The sequence below is a fragment of the Balaenoptera acutorostrata genome, chromosome 6, assembly GCF_949987535.1.
Source record: "Balaenoptera acutorostrata chromosome 6, mBalAcu1.1, whole genome shotgun sequence".
Lineage (NCBI taxonomy): Eukaryota > Metazoa > Chordata > Mammalia > Artiodactyla > Balaenopteridae > Balaenoptera > Balaenoptera acutorostrata.
The window spans coordinates 111,734,429-111,753,955 of record NC_080069.1 but is presented as its reverse complement, the minus strand read 5'-3'; positions in this window follow the sequence as shown (position 1 = coordinate 111,753,955).

The following is a 19,527-nucleotide window of genomic DNA, read 5'->3' as shown; positions in this document are numbered from 1 at the left end:
ACAAGTGCCAGGAGCCAGGACTTGGACCCAGATCAGTCTATGCCAGATTCAAACCCTTATCCCATGATGTGATCAGCACAATGTTGTGGAAATGGTACAGAAAGGTGAGATCGGTTTTAGGTCTGCACAGACTGCAAGTTCATTTTTAAACAACCATAACAATGATGAGAACTACAGCTTATTGAGCACCTACTTTACTTGCATTACCTGCAAGTACCACCCTTAATATTGATAACTGACCTAGGAGGAAGGCACTGTTTTCCTCATTTTATAGATGAAGAAACAAGCTCAGAGAGGCCAGGCAACTTCCCCAAGGTTACACAGCTAGCAGGCAGGTCTCTGCCTCCACAATGAGAGGTTTTACCCATGGTGGTGTCCTCTCCAGTGCTTTGGGGAGCAGGAGAGGGTCAGATGGATGTGATGTCCCTTCTGGACCAGCCACCAGCCCTTCTCCTCCAGGGGAGATGTGCTTGCCTGGAGCACTCCACCTGGCGGGACCTCTTGGGTAGGATTAACACAGGCCACGGGGAAGGGGAAGGACGAAGTCAGGGGAGCTGCTGGTGGGCCACTGAGCCTTTGCCAGGAGCTGGATCTCATTTGCTGCCTTGGCATCTGGGACTTGTGTTCGTTTAAGCAAAGCACATTCATGTGGCGCAGAGTTTGGGGACCATTCCAGAGGGGCTGGGATATTACGGTCATCTGGCTGATGACATTTCTTCCTTTTCGGGTCCTTTCCTCAACTCCCACCTGTCTCAAGGCATTTCCTCCGTAGAAAATCCGGGGTGTATGGTGCGAATGTCATCATAGCTGTCCCAGCCAATCAGGGAAAGGCAGGGAGGTGAAGGTCACCCAGCAGGTCAGTGGCTCGGCTGTGGTGGCCTGCAATTCCTCTCTGGTGGGAGGAGGTCAGCTGAGCCATCGTCCCTCCCCGCCTGTTGCTCTCACCCTCCTGCCACCCTCTGGGCAGTTAGATCCATTCTTCCAGCAGTAGGGCCCTTGTTCTCTTTGTACAGATGAAAAGCAGGAGCTCAGAGAAGAGCAACTCCCTCGGGGCAGCCAGGTGCCTAGAGGCAGAGCCTCCTAGGACCTGGGTCTGCTGCCACACACCCCTGCCCTTGGGCTGTACCCACTAACTTGTCGATTTCAATATTGAAGGTTCTCTTTATGGAAACAACTGATTTCTATCCCTGCTCCCTCTCACAAGCACAGCTCCATCTGGGGAGAAATCCCAGGGCCAGCCGTGGAGTGGGATCCACCTGGGACATGGGTGTCTGGGACTGGGGGGGTGGGAGAAAAGCTCCTCTCTGCTGCTACTGTGCCCCCTGGGGAGCTGCCTTCCCCTCGGATGTCTCCTGGGGGCGGGGTGGGGGTATGAGTGCACTGCCAACCCCCTAGACCATCGAGTGTCCGGTGTTCAGCCTGCCAGGGACTCCGTACTCTTGCTGTGGGACCTTGGGCCAGTCACCTGCCATCTCTGAGCTCACGTTCCCAGGACTTCCCTGGCGGTCCAGTGGTTAAGACTCCGTGCTCCCAATGCAGGGGGCACGGGTTCGATCCCTGGTCAGGGAAGATCCCACATGCTGCATGGTGCAGCAAAACAACACAAAGGCAAATCTGAGCTCACGTTCCCATCTGCATAGTGGACAGGTGGGTGGGGAAAGATACAGTGCTGACCATGTGGGATTCTGGGTGCAAAGAGTCAGACCGAAGGAGGCCCTCTTCCCCACGGCATGTGAGCAGCATGCCCTGGTCAGGGCATGCAGATCACTTCAGACTGTCTCCCCACAGCCTCGCACTTGCGTTTGGTCAAGAGCAGGTGTTGGAGTCCAATAGTCCAGTTCAAGTCCCAGCTCTGTCACTTAGTAGCTGTGTGTCCTTGGGCAAGTTCTTTAACTTCTCTGTGCCTCCATTTCCCCAAGTGTAAAAAGGTGATGATAAATTCCTACCTTGTAGGGATGTGTGGGAATGAAGCAAGCCAACACATGGCAGGAACGTAGACCGAGCCCCTAGTGTGAGCGGCATGTAGTATTTCTGCTACAATTATTATCAAGGTCTTAACCCTCAGGCTCCAGCCCACTGAGGAGCCATGAGTCAAGGCCATACAGCTCTCCTCCCACTAGCCCTGGCTCTGTCTCCGGATCACTGACCCACCAGAGGCCAGCTCCTTGCCCTCGTGGGGCCTCAGTGACCTCACGTAGAAAATGACACTTGGACTTCACTCTGGGTCGCGAGACACAGCACAGAGCTGGCACTTAGGAGACAATCACGAACAGATCTTCCACGGGCTGGGTGCTGTGCACCTCTGAGGCTGTTTCTGCAAAGCCCAGCATCATCAGGACTTGAGCGGGAGGGAACATGCACCCCTTCCTCCCTCTGGCATGGAACCTGCCTAAACCGTGTGTTGGGTTGTTAAGATCCAGAGAGTTCCTTTTTGCATTGCAGTCAGGTGTTTTCAGAGCCTCACCACTCACTGATGCCAGCACCAGTTCCTTCCGGCCCAGAGGCCTCTTTGCGGCTCCGCAGGACAGCCCTGCCCTCTGCCCGAGGTCCGGGGTGGGGCTGGAAGCCTGGCAGGGGGGTAGAGCCTGACACAGATGGAGGCCACCCTGTGTCCCTGCTCTACTCCTGCCTCTCGCCCTGGTTCCCGCCAGCCCGCTGGCCCTGCCCACCAGTGCAGGTGAGAGTTTGAATCAGGAATAGTTTGTCTTTGGGCTTCTGTGAAGACAGTGAAGGGATCCCCAGAATCTTAGGTCTCAGGGGGCTGTGAGCATCTCTGGTCTAACCCCTGTCACCCACTGTGCAGACGGGCACAGGGAGGCCAAGGAACGTGCCCAGGTTTGCACGGCCAGCCAGCAGGGGACCCAGGCTCCTCCACCCAGGCCTGGACGAGCGCTTACCTGTCCCCTGCACACAGGACAAGCCTGAAGAGCGCTTACCTGTCCCCTGCCCCGACCAGAGCACAGTCCCCGCAGGAGGAGCAGAGCTTAGGGAGGGCCAAGCCCGGAGGAGGTCACTTTTCAGGAAAGGGCTAAGGGCCCCTTGTCAACAAGGGGCAGGCCTGCCTCCTGCTGCTCCGAGACTTGGTTCTAGAAGTGGGAAAGGGGAAAGATGGAAAGACAGGACTGACACCCTCCGAGGTGCCCAGAGCACTGCAGGCCAGGGAGGTAGGGGGTGCGGCCAGCCTTCACCCTGGAGGGAGACCATAAACACCTGTGCCCAGGTGTCATCGTGACCTTCTTTTACACAACCCTCTAGCTGTTCACAGAGCACATTCACACCTAGGAGGTCCTTTGATCTTCACAACAGCCCTGATAATATGCCATCACTATTTGCACTTTATAAGTGAGGAAGCTCAGACGGATGGGCAGTGTGATGTGGCAGGGAACAGTTTTCCCACTGGATCCCCTCCCTGGCTCAGCTACCAACTCACTGGGGACCTCTGGCAAGCCTCTTCTCCACTCTGGGCCTCAGTTTTCCCATCTGTAAAATGGGGCAGCTGAGAACCCAATGGCCTCTGAGAACCCTCCTGGTATTCAATTCTCCTACCACAGGGCAGCAGCCCCTCCAACCTGCCAATTGAACTGCCCCCCATTTTACAGTTAAATAAGCATGGACGTGCCTCCTAGCTTGTTGCATTTTCCCAAGCTTGGGTTACTGTCAACCTCACTTTACACGCAAGGTAAGTATGGACAACCAGGGACGTGAAGTGACTTGCCTGAGATCCCACAGGGGCTTAGTGACTGAGCAGGAGGGTGAAGGTAGAAGCTCTAACTAGATTTTTCCCCTTACTTCCCTAGAGCAATACTGTCCAGTTCAGCAGCTGCTGACACGCGTGGCTGTAAAGCATGTGTGGCCAGCTGAATAACGCTCTGCAAAGATGTCTACACCCTAATCCTCGGATCTGTGAGTATGCTACTTTACATGGCAAAAGGGACTTTGCAGATGTGATTAAGGATCTTGAGATGGGGAGGTTATCCTGGATTCTTTGGGCAGGCCCAATATCATCATAAGGGTCCTATAAGAGGGAGTCGAGGGTCAGAGTCAGAGAAGGCAAAGTGACAAGTAAAGCAGAGGAAGAGAAGATGTGACAACAGAAGCAGTTTTGGATATGCACTTTGAAGATGGAGGAAGGGATGGATGGATGGGTGGGTGGATGGCTGGTTGGATGGCTGGGTGGCTGGGTGGGTGGATGGATGGATGGCTGGATGGATAGGTGGATGGATGGATGGATGGATGGATGGATGGATGGATGGATGGATGGAAGGTGGGCTGGAGAAGACAAAGAACGAATTCTCCCCTGGAGTCTCCAGGACGAACACAGCCCTGCCAACATCTTGATTTTAGCCCACTGAGACTCATTTCCAACTTTCTAACCTCCAGAACTGTAAGATAATAAATCCGTGCTGTTTCAAAGCACTAAGTGCTAATGTGTTACAGCAGCGGTCGAAAACTAATATGGCACTTGACTTGACCACTCCAAATTGAGATGAGCCATGAGTCTAAAATACGTACCATATTTTAAAAAAATAAATTTATTTATGTATTTATTTTTGGCTGCATTGGGTCTTCGTTGCTGTGTGCGGGCTTTCTCTAGTTGCGGAGCACGGGGGTTCTACTCTTTTGTTGAGGTGCGCAGGCTTCTCATTGAGGTGGCTTCTCTTGTTGCGGAGCACGGACTCTAGGCGCGCGGGCTTCAGTAGTTGTGGCACGCAGGCTCAGTAGTTGTGGCGCAGGGGCTTAGTTGCTTCGCGGCATGTGGGATCTTCCCGGACCAGGGCTCGAACCCGTGTCCTCTGCATTGGCAGGTGGATTCTTAACCACTGCGCCACCAGGGAAGCCCTACATACCATATTTTGAAGACATAGTATGAAAAAGAGAATTTCATTGATTTCCTTAATATTTTTATATTGATGACATGTTGAAATGATCAACATTTCATTATATTAGATTAAATAAAATTTATTAAAATTAATTTCCCCTGATCTTTTTTTAATGTTTGTATTAGGAAATTGACAATTACATGTGTAGCTCACATTATATGTCTACTGAACATCCCTAGAGGACTTTTCTCGTTGCCCTGATGAAGGAGCAGTCTCCACCCCTCTGTTGTAGCTGGGGATGGGGCCTTGCACTGAGTAAGGGAATCACACATCCCCAACACACACACACACACACACACACACACACACACACACAGACTGCAGGTGAGGGGCCTTGGTGGTGGGCGAGTGTCCCGGCCCCCCCTCGCCACTCCCATCTGCCTGGGCTGAGCCCTGCCTCTGGGCCAACCCATGTCCCTGCTAGATGTGACTTCTATTTTTAGCAGCTGTACTCTCTGGCTCCGCATAGCTAGCTCTGAGGCTTGCTGGGTGGGGGCCAGCCCCAGGCCTGCCCTCTCCCTGCCAACGGGGTCTCAGGAGGAGCTGACACCCTGGGGCTGGGGCCTCTCAGGGCGCGTAAGTCAGCCTTGCAACATCCCTGGCAAGGAAATACTATCATAATCCGCATGTTTTCTGTGACGAGGCCGAGGCTCAGAGGTCTTTCCAAGCGAGGAGGGGGCAGAGCTGAGTCTGAGTCTTCCTCCCCAAGGCCTGACCTGCTCAGGGACTCGAGGAAGTCACCAGTTCTTGGGTGGCATTTCTCTGGAGCGTTTTCTACCTTGGAAAGTATTCTAAGCCAGAGAAAAGGAGAGAATCCATTTGGAAGGAGGGAGGGAGGTGGATGAAGCTTCCAGGTGTGCAGCTGACATCTCCTGATGCAGTGGGTCCCAGTAATGAAAGCACCCACACGTATGGAAAGGCAACACGACACGAAAACCAGGATTGCCCTGTGGTTAGAACTCAGGTGCCGGCCTCCAGAACACCCGGGTTTCAATGCAGCCTGTCTGCTGGAGCTCTCAGCCTTGGTCTCCTCCGCTGCACAATCGGCGTAAGGGGGGTCAGAGGACAAAGTGAGGTCATGAACGTAAGTGCCCAGCCCCGAGCCAGGCACTGGGGAGCCCTCCTCTGTAAACAATCGCTATTGTTAGTATTTACCAAGGGCTTACTGTGTCCTCTCAGCAAAACATCCCAACGACTCATGAGGTCACTGTTGTCATCATCCCCATTTAACAGATGAAGAAACTGAGGCTGAGGGAGGTGAGGTCACTTTTCAAGGTCACACGTCCGGTGAGAGGCAGAGCTAGGAAGTTTTTGGTCACAGCTTTAGGAAGGTATAATTAAGATATAACGCACATACTGTACAATTCACCCATTTAAAGTGTACAATTCAATGGCATTTATATATTTTTTTCTCTTTCTTTGGTGGAACCCTAACTGATACAGTTGCAGTCTAGAAGACTTGTTTTTAGTTTTAAATACTGTTCTATTTTCCAAATATAAATTTGTTAGGGAATTCCCTGGTGGTCCAGTGGTTAGGACTCTGCGCTTCCACTGCAGGGGGCCCGGGTCCACTCCCTGGTCAGGGAACTAAGATCCCTCATGCCACCGTTGCAGCCAATAAATAAATAAATAAACAAACAAACAAACAAATAAATAAATAAAAACAAAATAAAATAAATATAAATTTGTTTTTAAATGAACAAAATACATAATCATTTAAAATAATATAAAGGTAGGGTGCATTTTATGATAAGTAAATTATATTTCAATAAAGCCATTAAAATAATAATATAAAAGCAATAGCTGCTCATTATTTTTAAAAAGAAGGGAGAAATACAGAAGAGTATCCCACTACTCAGAGATAACTACTATTAATGTGGTGGTGTATTTCTTGCCATATATAGATATATAGATATATATACCAGATACATACACACACACACACAGTCTTCAAAATTGGTATCATATACATATACCAATCTTTATCTTTAATTTTCCATTTCATATTATTATTAACATTTTTCCATGCCATTAAAAATCTATGAAAAAATATTGTCATAACAGTGTTATATTCCATTATGTGGAAGGGACAGAAGTAATTTAACCATCCCCTAACTGTCAGATAATTCAGCTTTTACCCACTGTGATGAATAATCTTTTTTTTCTTTTAATTAATTAATTAATTTACTTTTGGCTGCGTTGGGTCTTCGTTGCTGTGCACGGACTTTCTCTCGTTGCGGCGAGTGGGGGCTACTCCCCGTTGTGGTGCGTGGGCTTCTCATTGCTGTGGCCTCTCTTGTTGTGGAACACGGGCTCTAGGTGCACGGCCTTCAGTAGTTGTGGCACGCGGGCTCAGTAGTTGTGGCGCAGGGGCTTAGTTGCTCTGCGACATGTGGGATCTTCCAGGACCAGGGCTCGAACCCGTGTCCCCTTCATTGGCAGGTGGATTCTTAACCACTGTGCCACCAGGGAAGTCCCTATGATGAACAATCTTGACAAGTCTTTGGTGTTACCTCTGATAACAGCCAGAGGACAGATGTTTAGAAGTGCTATGCCTGGCTCGAAGATGTGAACGATTTTAAGGCTCTTGATACATATTGAAAAATGTTTTGCAGAAATGATGTACTAATTTAAATTTCCCCAAGTAGTGTATTGAAGTATATATCTCATCTCACTCAGTATTGTTATATTTTTAAAATATTTGTTAATTTACTAGATGAGAAATGGCATTTTAAATTTAACACAGTTGCCTTTGGTATCTAGGAAGGATGAGCCAGTTTCACATGGTTACTAACCATCTACATTTCGTTTTATGTGAATTGTCTACACATGCCCTGTGTCCAAATTTCTATATACATGTTAGTATTTTTCTTATTAACTTATCACAAAGCATGGTAATTACTATTCATCGGTCAGACTTATTGCAAGTACTTTTCTCAATTTGTTATCTGCCCTTCTGATTTCTTTTATGATTTTTTTAATACACTAAAGATTTTAATTTTTTAAACGGAGTTGTATTTCTTATTGTTTAAAATGTCCCCATCCAAATAAGGTCTGTAGTTTCTTTTTTATTTTTAATTTATTTTATTTATTTTGGCTGCCTCGGGTCTTAGATGTGGCATGTGGGATCTTAGTTCCCCCACCAGGGGAACCCGTGTCCCCTGCATTGGAAGGCGGATTCTTAACCACTGGACCACCAGGGAAGTCCCAGGTCTGTAGTTTCTTTTTTTTTAACATCTTTATTGGAGTATAATTGCTTTGCATCGTTGTGTTAGTTGCTGCTGTATAACAAAGTGAATCAGCTATATGTATACATATATCCCCATATCCCCTCCCTCTTGTGTCTTCCTCCCACCCTCCGTATCCCACCCCTCTAGGTGGTCACAAAGCACCGAGCTGATCTGCCTGCGCCATGCGGCTGCTTCCCACTAGCTAGCTATTTTACATTTGGTAGCGTATATATGTCAGTGCCACTCTCTCACTTCGTCTCAGCTTACCCTTCCCCCTCCCCGTGTCCTCAAGTCCATTCTCTACATCTGCATCTTTATTCCTGTCCTGCCCCTAGGTTCTTCAGAACCTTTTTTTTTTTTTTAGATTCTATATATATGTGTTAGCATACAGTATTTGTTTTCCTCTTTCTGACTTACTTCACTCTGTATGACAGACTCTAGGTCCATCCACCTCACTACAAATAACTCAATTTCATTTCTTTTTATGGCTGAGTAATATTCCATTACATATATGTGCCAGGTCTGTAGTTTCTTAATAGTGTCATACCAGCTTCAATTCCTTGGTTTTGAAAATGCACTATGGTTATGTAAGAGGTTATGATTAGGGAAAACTATGTGATGGGGTACACAAGAATTCTGTACTATTTTTGCAACTTTATGAGTCAAATTATTTCCAAATACAAGGTTAAAAAAGTTTTGTTTTTAAGTTGAAAAATATTTATTTAGATTTTCTTCTAAGTTTTATGGACTCATATTTTAACTCTTTCCTCCATCAGAAATTTATTTGATATAAAGTGAGAGGTGAGACTGACTTAATTCTTTTCCAGATGGCTGGCCAATTGTCTTCGCCTTGAGGTTGAATCATTCTTCCTTTACCTGGTGAGTTGGTCACCACCTTTATTACACACTGAAGCCTGTAAATGATAAGGACTGTTTCTGGGCTATTTTTGTTCTTCTTATCCATTACCATTTCTTATATCCTTACCATGCTATTTTTGATTACTAAAGTTTCAGAGTATGTTTTAAAATGTGACATGACAGGTGTTGGTTTCCTTCACGCATCAAATTAACCCTTTTTTTGTATTACTTGTATTTTTCAACATTTTTTGACTTTTTATTCTTGCAGATGGAACAAACATGATAAAAAATATTTCAGAGATTTTTATGGGAGTCTCATTAAACTTGCAAATTACCTTGAGAAAAGTTGACATCTTTACAACATCCTGTTTTCCTATCCAAGACCACAGTAGGAATGAAGCTTCATTTATTTATCTTTTTCTGTTTCTCAGTAAAGGTGTGTGGTTGTCTTCTTATCAGTCTTTCACATTTCTTGTTAAGGTTAGTTATTGATATGTTATGACAGAAATTTTTTCAACTTATGCTTTCTAATTGGTTATGTTAGTATGTAGGGTGGTACAGATGTATAGGATGGTGACTGCCTTTTATATCCAATCACCTTGCTGGATTCTCTTATTTATTCTGGTAGCTTTTTCAGTTAATTTTACTGGTTTTCAAGATGGACAAACAAATCCTGTTTAAATCAGCATAATTTTGACTCCTTTACAAATAGCAGCGACACTGGAGCCACAAGGATCATTTGGTGGATAAACATAAGCAAGTTACTTGTCATCTATGAACTTCAATTCCCTTATAAGGAAAAAAATGGAAACAATGCTAATACGTAAAATAACGATCTATCTTGTTGAGGTGCTATGAGTATTCAGTAAAATAAGATATTTAATATAAAATACATAAAATAACTATCTATCTTGTTGAGGTGCTATGAGTATTCAGTAAAATAAGATATTTAATATAAAATCCAATTTCAGAATCCTTAAGAAGTGGTAGTCTTTTTCCTAAGTCACCTCCTTGCTTCACATTACAGCAATGGCTAAAACTTTCAGATCAATGTTGAATAATAGTATTGGGTTTTATTCTTTATTGAGTTCCTAATTTTGATTGGAGGACTTCCACGGTTTTACCCAAAGAGCCTATTAATCAAGCCATCATGCCTCTAGAGCTATTACATAAACACAACATGAAAATCACAGAATCCTCTTTAAGGCAATTGTTCTCCCTTAAATCTGAAAGCTCAAAACTTCTGACAAGTTTGTTATTTATACATCAGTAAAACTGGGGCAAAAAATTTTAAGGTTGCTGGAGGTTTCTGTGCCTTGTTTTCTTAACGGGTCAGTTCCTTACTTTACGAGTCTGAGGAACTCTGGGATCTGAGTGAGGACAAACCCCAGGAAGTCAGGGTAGATTAAAGCTTCAGCAGGACTTCCCTCCCTCTGGAGCTTGGACAGAAAGGGCACTGGACCTGGAATCCTTTAACCTGCTTTCAGATCCTTACCCTTGCTGGCTGTGAGACCTTGGGCAAGTCACATCACCAGCTCTGAGCCCAACTGCCCTCATGGGCAAAGCTGGGTGACACAGTCCGCAACTGGTGGGGTTATGAGGGGCAGCTGGATAACACATGTGAGGTCCAGACACACAGAAGATTCCCAGGAACGTTAGCTGAAGCTGAGTGCTTTGGGGGATTGTGTGCTGGGCTTATTTAAGAGGAAGAATCCCTAAAGCCTTCTACGAATAAGTTGTTTATTAGGTGTTCACTCATCAAATCCTCCCAACATCTATGTTCCTGGCATCGGGCTAGTCTTGGCAATCAGTGTTCAACATCCCAGCACAGGGCAGAGGGGAGACAGACAGTAAATGAGCACAAATAAATGTGCCTTCCTGCAGGGAGGGGCTGGCAAGGGCCTAATGGGGGAGCGGCTGATTGCCAGAGTCCGTCCCCCTCCCTCGGTCCCCTGGGTCGGGCCAGGCCGCCAGCACCCGCAGCCATATGGAATGCATTGAGCCGCTCCAGCATTCCAAACACGCGGTTCTGCTCTCCCAGGCGCCTTTTCCTGAACCGTGCCAGGCCTTCTGCAGGCAGCCAGGGCCTCAGTGCCTGATAAGAGGGCCTCCCGAGGCTGCCTTCCACCTGTGCAATGTCAAGGTCAGCGGGGGGGTGGTGGCGGGTATCCCCGATGCTCTGTAGCTGCTCCTCCACGGCCCTGGCAGGGACTGGGAGGTGGCCTGGAGAGAAGAGACCAACTGGCCCCAGGGGCCGCTGGAATCACAGCATCTGGTTGCTTTGTTGTAGAAAAGTAATAGAAACATTTAAAATAAAAATTCTACTGTATAGCACAGGGAACTATATTCAATATCCTGTGATAAACCATAATGGAAAAGAATATGAAAAATTATATATATATATATATATATAAACTGAGCACTTTGCTGTACAGCAGTAATTAACACAACATTGTAAATCAACTATAATTCAATTTTTTTTAAAAAGAAATAGTGAAATAAAATAATAAAATAAAATAAAAAATCCTAAATTGGGCATGCAGTTCCCCCACCAACCTTTCTAATCAGGTTTCCCGTAACTTTGTCTTACTTTCCCTCCTTGACAGAGTCAGGAGTCCTGGGGTCCATGATTGATTCTGGGCCTATCACAGAGCAGTGTCAGGTCATACTTGACCCTCAGCGGTTGGTTTGATGAACGACTGGGTGAGGGATGGCTGAGCACCAACCATGTGCGGGCATGAGTCCCACACTAATCTCACTTCCCTGACAGAAGGCCCCTGCCTGAAGCATGGTCCCTGTTTACAGAGGAGATAACTGAGGCTCAGAAATGGAATCCAGGCTTCGCACTTGCCTCCACTCCAGAGGTCTGCAAACTGCCACTCAGCTGAACCAGGCTGAGGGCTTGTTAAAACAGAGTGCTAGGGGAATTTCCTGGCGGTCCAGTGATTAGGAGTCTGAGCTTCCACTGCCAGGGGCCCGGGTTTGATCCCTAGTCAGGGAACTAAGATCCCACAAGCCGCGTGGCATGGCCAAAAAAATTAATTAATTAAAAAAAAATAACAGAGTGCTGGGTCCACCCCCAGATTTTTAAACTCAGTGGTTCTGGGGTGGAGCCAGAGAATTTGCATTTGTCACACGTTCCCAGTTAATGCTGATGCTCTTGGTCCAGGACCACACTTTGGGAAACTCTGCCTACACTACGGTGCCCCCTCTGAATAAATTTTCAGTGATTAGGGAGATGCGACATTCCATGGCAAGGATGTATGATGAGCTGCCTTCCCTCTACCGATAGTAGAGGGTTCCATTCCTGACTATCCCACCCTCAGGGGAATGCCCTGCTCCCCAATACTATGTTCAATCGTCTGAGTGCTCCTCCTGGACACCACAGGGCACAGACTTCCTAAAGTGGAGGTGTGTCCATTGAGCAATCAGGGCAAGGGATTGTCGATGATGAATTTGCTTCCTTAAGTGATCATCAGGAGAGGGGACAGTCAGAGCTAAAGAAGGAGCTGGAAGGCTTGGAGAAAACTGCCAGCGGCTTCTAAGAAAGGGATGTACAGGACGGCTGGAGAGTTGAGTGATGTGGAAGGCAGGACAGGAGCTGAACATGCTGGGAAGAGAGTGATGGGGCAGCTGCAGACTTGGAGAGGAAGCTACCTGCATCACCGCTGAAACCAGGGGTGCCCGGGGCCTGGTAAGCAGAGAGCTGGGACAGAGAGCTGAGGAAATCAAGGGCTTCTCGGAATGCATTTCCATTTTATTCCGCCAGTGTTTATATGTGGCTTCTTTTTCAGCGTCTAGCCGACCTGAGCAGAGCAAGAGTACCCTTATCCATGGGGCACACCTTATTAATTAGGCTATTAAATAATGACATCGCCACAAGGGGGTTTTCATAATTAATAATCACAGCTGCCATTTATTGTGTCTATTATGTACCAGGCCTTTTACATACAAAACCTCGTTCAGTCCTCCCAACAACCTCCAGAAAGTGGGTTCTGAGATTATCCCCATTTTTCAGATGAGGAAACTGAGGCTAAGGGAGCTTAAATAACTTGGCCAAGGTCCTAGTCGCTAGGAAATGACAGGGCTACTGTCTCACCATCTCTAAACCGTCACTTTCCTCTCTATCACCCTGCCCTTCATTTCCTGAACACCTGCTCCGTGCACGGCCCTGGGAGGGACCGCAGATGAATCATTCAAGAAGTCACTGATTCAACAAGCTTTCTTTTTTTTCTTGTTGAGCACTTACTCTTTTGTATGGGTTTCTTTATTTATAGCATGCCTTATTCCAGAAAGCACTTAACATAACTTCTTGATGTACAAGAGAATAAAAATTTTAGAGGCGTGGTCATGTGACAGTTGCCAAATGGAAAACAGAAGCTGGAAAGGTCAGAGGAACCCGGGAAAAAGACAGGCAGACAAAAGGCAGAGCTCGTGGTCCTCTGGGTTACAGGAGACAAGCCCCAAATTGTCCTCTGAGCTTTCTAGCGCCCAAAATCTAATCCCACGAGGTTCAGGGTCCATGAGATACCAACGAATCAGCGGCTGCAGGAAAACATGACTCTCCTGGGCCTTAAGACCAGAGAGGCCTTTTCCTAGGGAGTTGGCGTGAGGAGAACACGGTGGAACGTAGGGAGCAATGTCCCCAAACGGCGTACCGACTACACGTACAGCACAGGCCCCGGGGGCTGTTTCCTGTGCTCCCTCCATGCTGGCCCAAGTCCCAAAGCGGAAAGCAGCTCGGGGGAGAGAGCACAGCGCAAGACAGGCCTGCCGGTCTCCGTTCTCTGGTTTAATCCCCACGCAGCGTTTATAGGAAACATTTAGAACAAACTGGCAGGCTGCTAGCTACATGCAGTCCTCAGGTAAGCTCTGTTTGGCCTGAGAAGTATACTTAAACGGTTTGGATTCATCACCAACTTTAAACTGTTAGGAAATTTCACCTAAAAAGTTAGATTTTGACGGTCTGTATAAAAAAAAAAAAATGGATTTGACTACATGGGACCCACATTCCCTAAGGGTGAGAATTGGCTTGAGCTGAGTAGTTTTCCGATGATCCCTCCATGGTTCCCTGAGGCCCTTTTTGTTTTCAACTTCCCTACCTGGCTTTGCAAGTTGTCAGGAGCTTGCAGCCCTGGTTTAGGATATTTTGAGTTGTGTCTCATTGGTGTGTGTCAGCAGCAGTCAGTAACTGTTTACAGTGCGGGGTCCCAGGCCGGGCTCCTTGGATCTGGGGTGGGGTTCAGTCTTTCTAACAGATACTGAGGTGCAGGTGTCTCTCCTGACAGGCTGGATGGCTGTCTGGGGCCCAAGAGTGATTGTATAGCTGCTCAGCACCACCGATCCAGGTAAATGGATGAATAGTGTTCCTTTCAACACAGCTTTTGGCAAGTACAGTGGGGCTGTGAGTTCAAGATCATGCTCCCTGACAGATGCCCAGAGTGTAGCTCCTCTGAGTCTCTGGGGGAGTCCTGAGTCAGGTGCTGTCAATCACAGTGGTGCTCGCCCTTGGCTGCACGTTAGAACCACCTGGAGAACTTTTCAACCCATCCTCAGGCCCAGGCCACCTCCCAGACCAATAAAATCTGAATCTCTGAGGAGAACACAGGCGTCAGCATTTTAAAGCTCCCCAGGTAAAAAAAAAAAAAAAAAAAAAAAAAAGCTCCCCAGGTTATCCCAGAGGACTGCCAGGTGTGAGGAGCAGGGCTTAAAAAGGACCATGTTCTCTGGGCCAGGTCTGGTATCAGCTGGAGAGATACTGAGATGAGGAGGGCTCCCGGGAGAGCAGAGAGGATGGAGGTAAGTGGACTGTCGGGGTAAGTGTGACGAGTACTCTGGGAACCCAAATGGAGACCCCCTAAGCCAGCCTGGGGGACTCAAACTCTCCACCACCCCATCCTCTGGAGGAGAGGCCTGGGCTGAATTTTGGGAATAAATACCATCCAGCCACATAAAGAAGGAGAAGGAGAATCCCAGCCAAAGCAAGGGTACAGTCCAAGACTCTGAGGTCCGAACGGAGAGGGGGAAGAGATAGAGCGGAAGGTTGTCTGGTGCAGCTGAGTCAAGAGTAGGGGGAAGGAATATGAGAAGAGGCCACAGAGGCAGGAAGGGGCCAAATCACAAAAGGCCTTGCATGTCAAGCTAGGGAGATTGAATTTTGCCCTGAGGCTCAGAGGAACTTCTGGAGGGTTTTAAGTCCAAGAGTCATATGGATGAACAAATCCATAATGGGCTGGGGTTATCCAGGAGGGTTTCCTGGAGGAGGTCAGACTTGAGCTGAGGGAGGGGGAGGATTTGGAAAGCTGGCCGCAAGGGAGAGGTGTGGGTATTCTGATCAGCTTGCTACTGTTAAAGCTCTTCAAAACCCTTCCCTCCCCCACGCCGTTTGAAACCATTTGAATCACAAGCTGCCCCTGTTTAGAGATGTGTTTGTCGGTTATTTGAAAGCTGTGGTTTCTCTTTAGCAGATTCTGGGCCCTATCCTTTGACTAGGAACCAGGAAGGAATAAAGAACGCATCCTCTTGCCCAGAGAGCTAATTATTGAAATACTGTGGGCCTCACCAGGGTTTATGGCGTCACTGATCTCTGTCATCCAACAGCTCCTAAATTCTAACTGGTCAAAGTTTTCAGTACATTTTTATGGGCTGCCCCAAAGCCAGCTGGAAGCTTTTTTTCCATAAACTTTCCCTGAGACAAGTAGCCAGGTTTCACATATTAAAATGAAAACGTCAAAAGGGTTGTTTAAAAAAAAGAAAAAAGCAAGAAAAGAAAAGAAAAGAAAAAGATTCAGCTCAGCTCACAAAACTCACATCAGAGTCCAACAGCATCTGCCTGGGTTTTCCTGCAAAGCTGATGGTCAAGTTAGAACGATGATAATAATCCCATGATCACTTTATCCATTCACTCAACAAACACTTCCTGGGCATTTACTGGGTACCAGGCTTGGGCTGGACACCAAGCTGAGAAGATGCCTTAGGCATGATTGCCCCATCCCCACTGCCCCCAAGGGCTCAAAATACTTTAGAGTTTACAAAGTGTTTTCACGTGTAATTTTGGGGGCTGTAGGTAATGTTATTATCCCCATTTTTCAGAGGAGGAAATTGAGGCTCGTAGAGGTTAGGTAACTTGCCCAGAGTCACAATAGTAATAAGGGGTAGAATTCAACCTTGGGTCATCCACGTTCAGAACCTACGTTCTGTCCACTCCACCCTGCTCCTTTTTTTTTTTTTTTTTTTTTAAAGATAGAGACACAGCAAAGGCTTAATCTCTCAGAGTCTTTTTTTTTTTTAAGTAATTATTTATTTATTTATTTTGGCTGTGTTGGGTCTTTGTTTCTGTGCGAGGGCTTTCTCTAGTTGCGGCAAGTGGGGGCCACTCTTCATCGCGGTGCGCGGGCCTCTCACTATTGTGGCCTCTTTTGCTGCGGAGCACAGGCTCCAGACACGCAGGCTCAGTAGTTGTGGCTCACGGGCCCAGTTGCTCCGCGGCATGTGGGATCTTCCCAGACCAGGGCTCGAACCCGTGTCTCCTGAATTCACCCTGCTCCTTTTTAAGCAACACTATCTAACCGTTATTGGCTTAAGTTGAACAAAAGCTCCAAGAGGTTTAGCTGCAACTTATAATCTGTCTAGTATCTGCCCCCATCTTAGAACCTGATTTCTCTTTTGCGGGAGTTCCCCCATTGTGAGGAAGGGAAACTAGCTCCCACCTCCCACGGCACCATCACCATGCAAGCCTAGTGAAACCCAGTGCTTCCCAGCGTCTCCTGCCCGGACAGTGGATAGGCACATGTGAAATACAACCTCCGCCAATCAGATACTCCCTCCTGGGGTTGACTCTTGAGTGAGTGGTGAGAGGACCCTTGGAGGTCAAAATCACTCTCAGCAGAGGTCCCCAGATCAGACTGCCTGCAGCATTCCCTTGGCTGGGGTTCCTGTGGCTCCCATGGCTGCGCCCTTGGTCCAGACCTCTCAGCCCTTCAAGCTGCTACCAAGCTTGCTCTTCTACGGGATTCCATTCTCATCTGGGTCCTTCTGGCCTTTTAAGGGTCATGAGTGTAGAGAAGGAGGCTGAGGTAAAACCCATGGGTGTGGACTGCTGAAGGAGCAATGGGCTGGAGTACACGGACAGAGGGGCAGGAGGGAGAGGAATAAAGGGACCCGAATACGTGCCAGGAGATGGTCTGGGAAGGGTCTGATCAGTGATCTGTTCTCAAGGTTCTGAAAGAGGGATCATCAGTCAGGATTCTCCAGGAAAACAGAACTGATGGAGATAGATACATAGGTACATAGGTACATACATACATACATTGATAGATACAAAGATACACAGATACAAAGATAGGTAGATTGATTGATAGATACAGAGAGGATAGATACAGACATAGATACATAGATGGACACATAGATAGATACATAGATGGTAGATAGTTATAAAATAAATATGTATATACAGTTTTTAAAAGAAATACTTTTATTTTAAGAAGCTGGCTCACGGGATGGGGGGACTGCCAAGTCCAGGGCAGGCTGACAGCCTCCAACGCAGGCACGAGGTGATGCTGTGCTCTTGACACACCATTTCTCCTTCTCTGGGAAACATCAGTTTTCGCTCTTCAGGCCTCCAAGTGATTGGATGAGGCCCTCCCACACACTACCAGGGTCATCTTCACTGCCTGTAGATGTTAATCACAACTACAAAATCCCTTCTCAGCCCCACCTAGACCCACATTTGATTAAATAACTGGGTGCTAAAATTAACCCTCGTGGAAGGGTCATCCCAGGTTGGTACCTCCTGGGATTGTCAGAGGGGGGTGACTACGGACAGGACAGACCAGCGATTGGAGTGAGAAACACTCAAGTTGGCATTGGGTCATCTCCTGACTGCAGACGAGGACATGGCTCCTCGGTCTCACCGAGGGTTCATTGCCAAAGCCAGGTTGGCTGTGAAGGGTTTGCGAACAGATTACTCACGGTTTGAGCCTGTGCTCTCTCTGCTTCCGCTGCGACCTGCACAGACAAAACCCCTCGCTGCGGAGTCCTGTCCCTGCCTCTCCCTTTCCCGGTGGCCACCCCCCGCCCCTGACCTTTTTATGTCCAGCTGCTGCAGCATCTCTCTTTCAGCTGAATGTTTATACAAACTGTGCCTACTGTTCCCACCAACCTAAGTCCCGGGGCCTCTTTCCTGGATGCCCACAGCTCCGGATTCCCTCTCCCTTCCTCTAACTGACCCCACCTCAGCCACCACACACACCCTGGGCCTGTCGAAGCCCCCCAGGTGGGATCCAGACCCCAGTGGTCTGAGCCGCATCTGAAGTGAACAGCTCTTGGCTCACAGGCTCCTACCCAGGGTGTCTCACAAATTGGGCTCCCTCCACGCAGCTCTGGCCCAGACGTTTCCTGTCCATGGCAGGAGATGTATGGGATCTTGAACTGTAATCTTGGAAGGGGCAGCTGTAAGACACAGATCCAAGTGGTCCCAGCTAAACCTCTCGAAGCCATCGCCCCAGTTTAGGCCCAAAGGTTAGGGAGCAGAACAGACCACAGAGAGAGACCAGTTTTGGGAGTTTCTTCTGAGAGCAGCAAAAGAGCGAAGATTCTCTTTAAATCGCTATAGACTCACGGCCTCTCCAAGTTGATTGTCACCTAGACATTCCCCCACCCAGGCAAGGACTCCCTCAGAAATTCAGGAGAATGTCATATATCACAGAACACTGAACAAGAAGGGTTTTAAAATAAATTTTGGCAGTAGGAAAACCCAAGAGGATTGCTGGAGATCTGACAAAAGCAACAGGGTGTAAATCTCTCAGCAGGGAGGCAGAAACCTTGATCAAACTATGGCTCATTTGCTGATTTACCACTTGACCTTGAACAAGTCTTTCCTGGATGACCTTGAGCAAGCCTCTCCTGCTCTCCAGGTACCAGTTTGCCTATCTGAACATGAGGAGTTGGGTAACATGACTTGGAAGGTCCTCTCCAGTTGTGACTACCTGACCCTGAGACTTGTGTCTAATAGCTTCTAGCTGCATGACCTTGGGTACCTCACTCAACCTCCTTAACCTCAGTTTCATCACCTACAAAATGGGGGATTCGTAATCCTAGCCTTGTTCATCTTGTAGCGTTGCTGTGGGGATGGAATGGGAGATGTGAAAATACCCTGTGTAAACTCCAAAGAGCCATTCATATATGAAGTATTAGTGCAAGATGAAATATCATTGTATGATGTATCTAGGGTGTCTTAATTGCATAAGAAGCTACAAGACCAAATAGCAGCATTCATAGGGGCAGAAGGGCATGGTGGTCAAAGGCTCTGGACCCAGCCTGCCTGGGTTTGTGGCTCAGCTCTCCCACCTTTACCAGTTTCCTCATGAGTAAAATGGGTTAAGAATAGCACATGTGAAACTCAGGGCAGTGCCTGCCATGTGGTGTGCTCTCTAGCAATGGCTGATGATTATCATGATTATCTTCCTATCATGAAGCAAGGAGGCAGGGTGGGGCAGTGGGATGGCCATTGGGTTTTTTTTTTTTTAAACATCTTTATTGGAGTATAATTGCTTTACAAT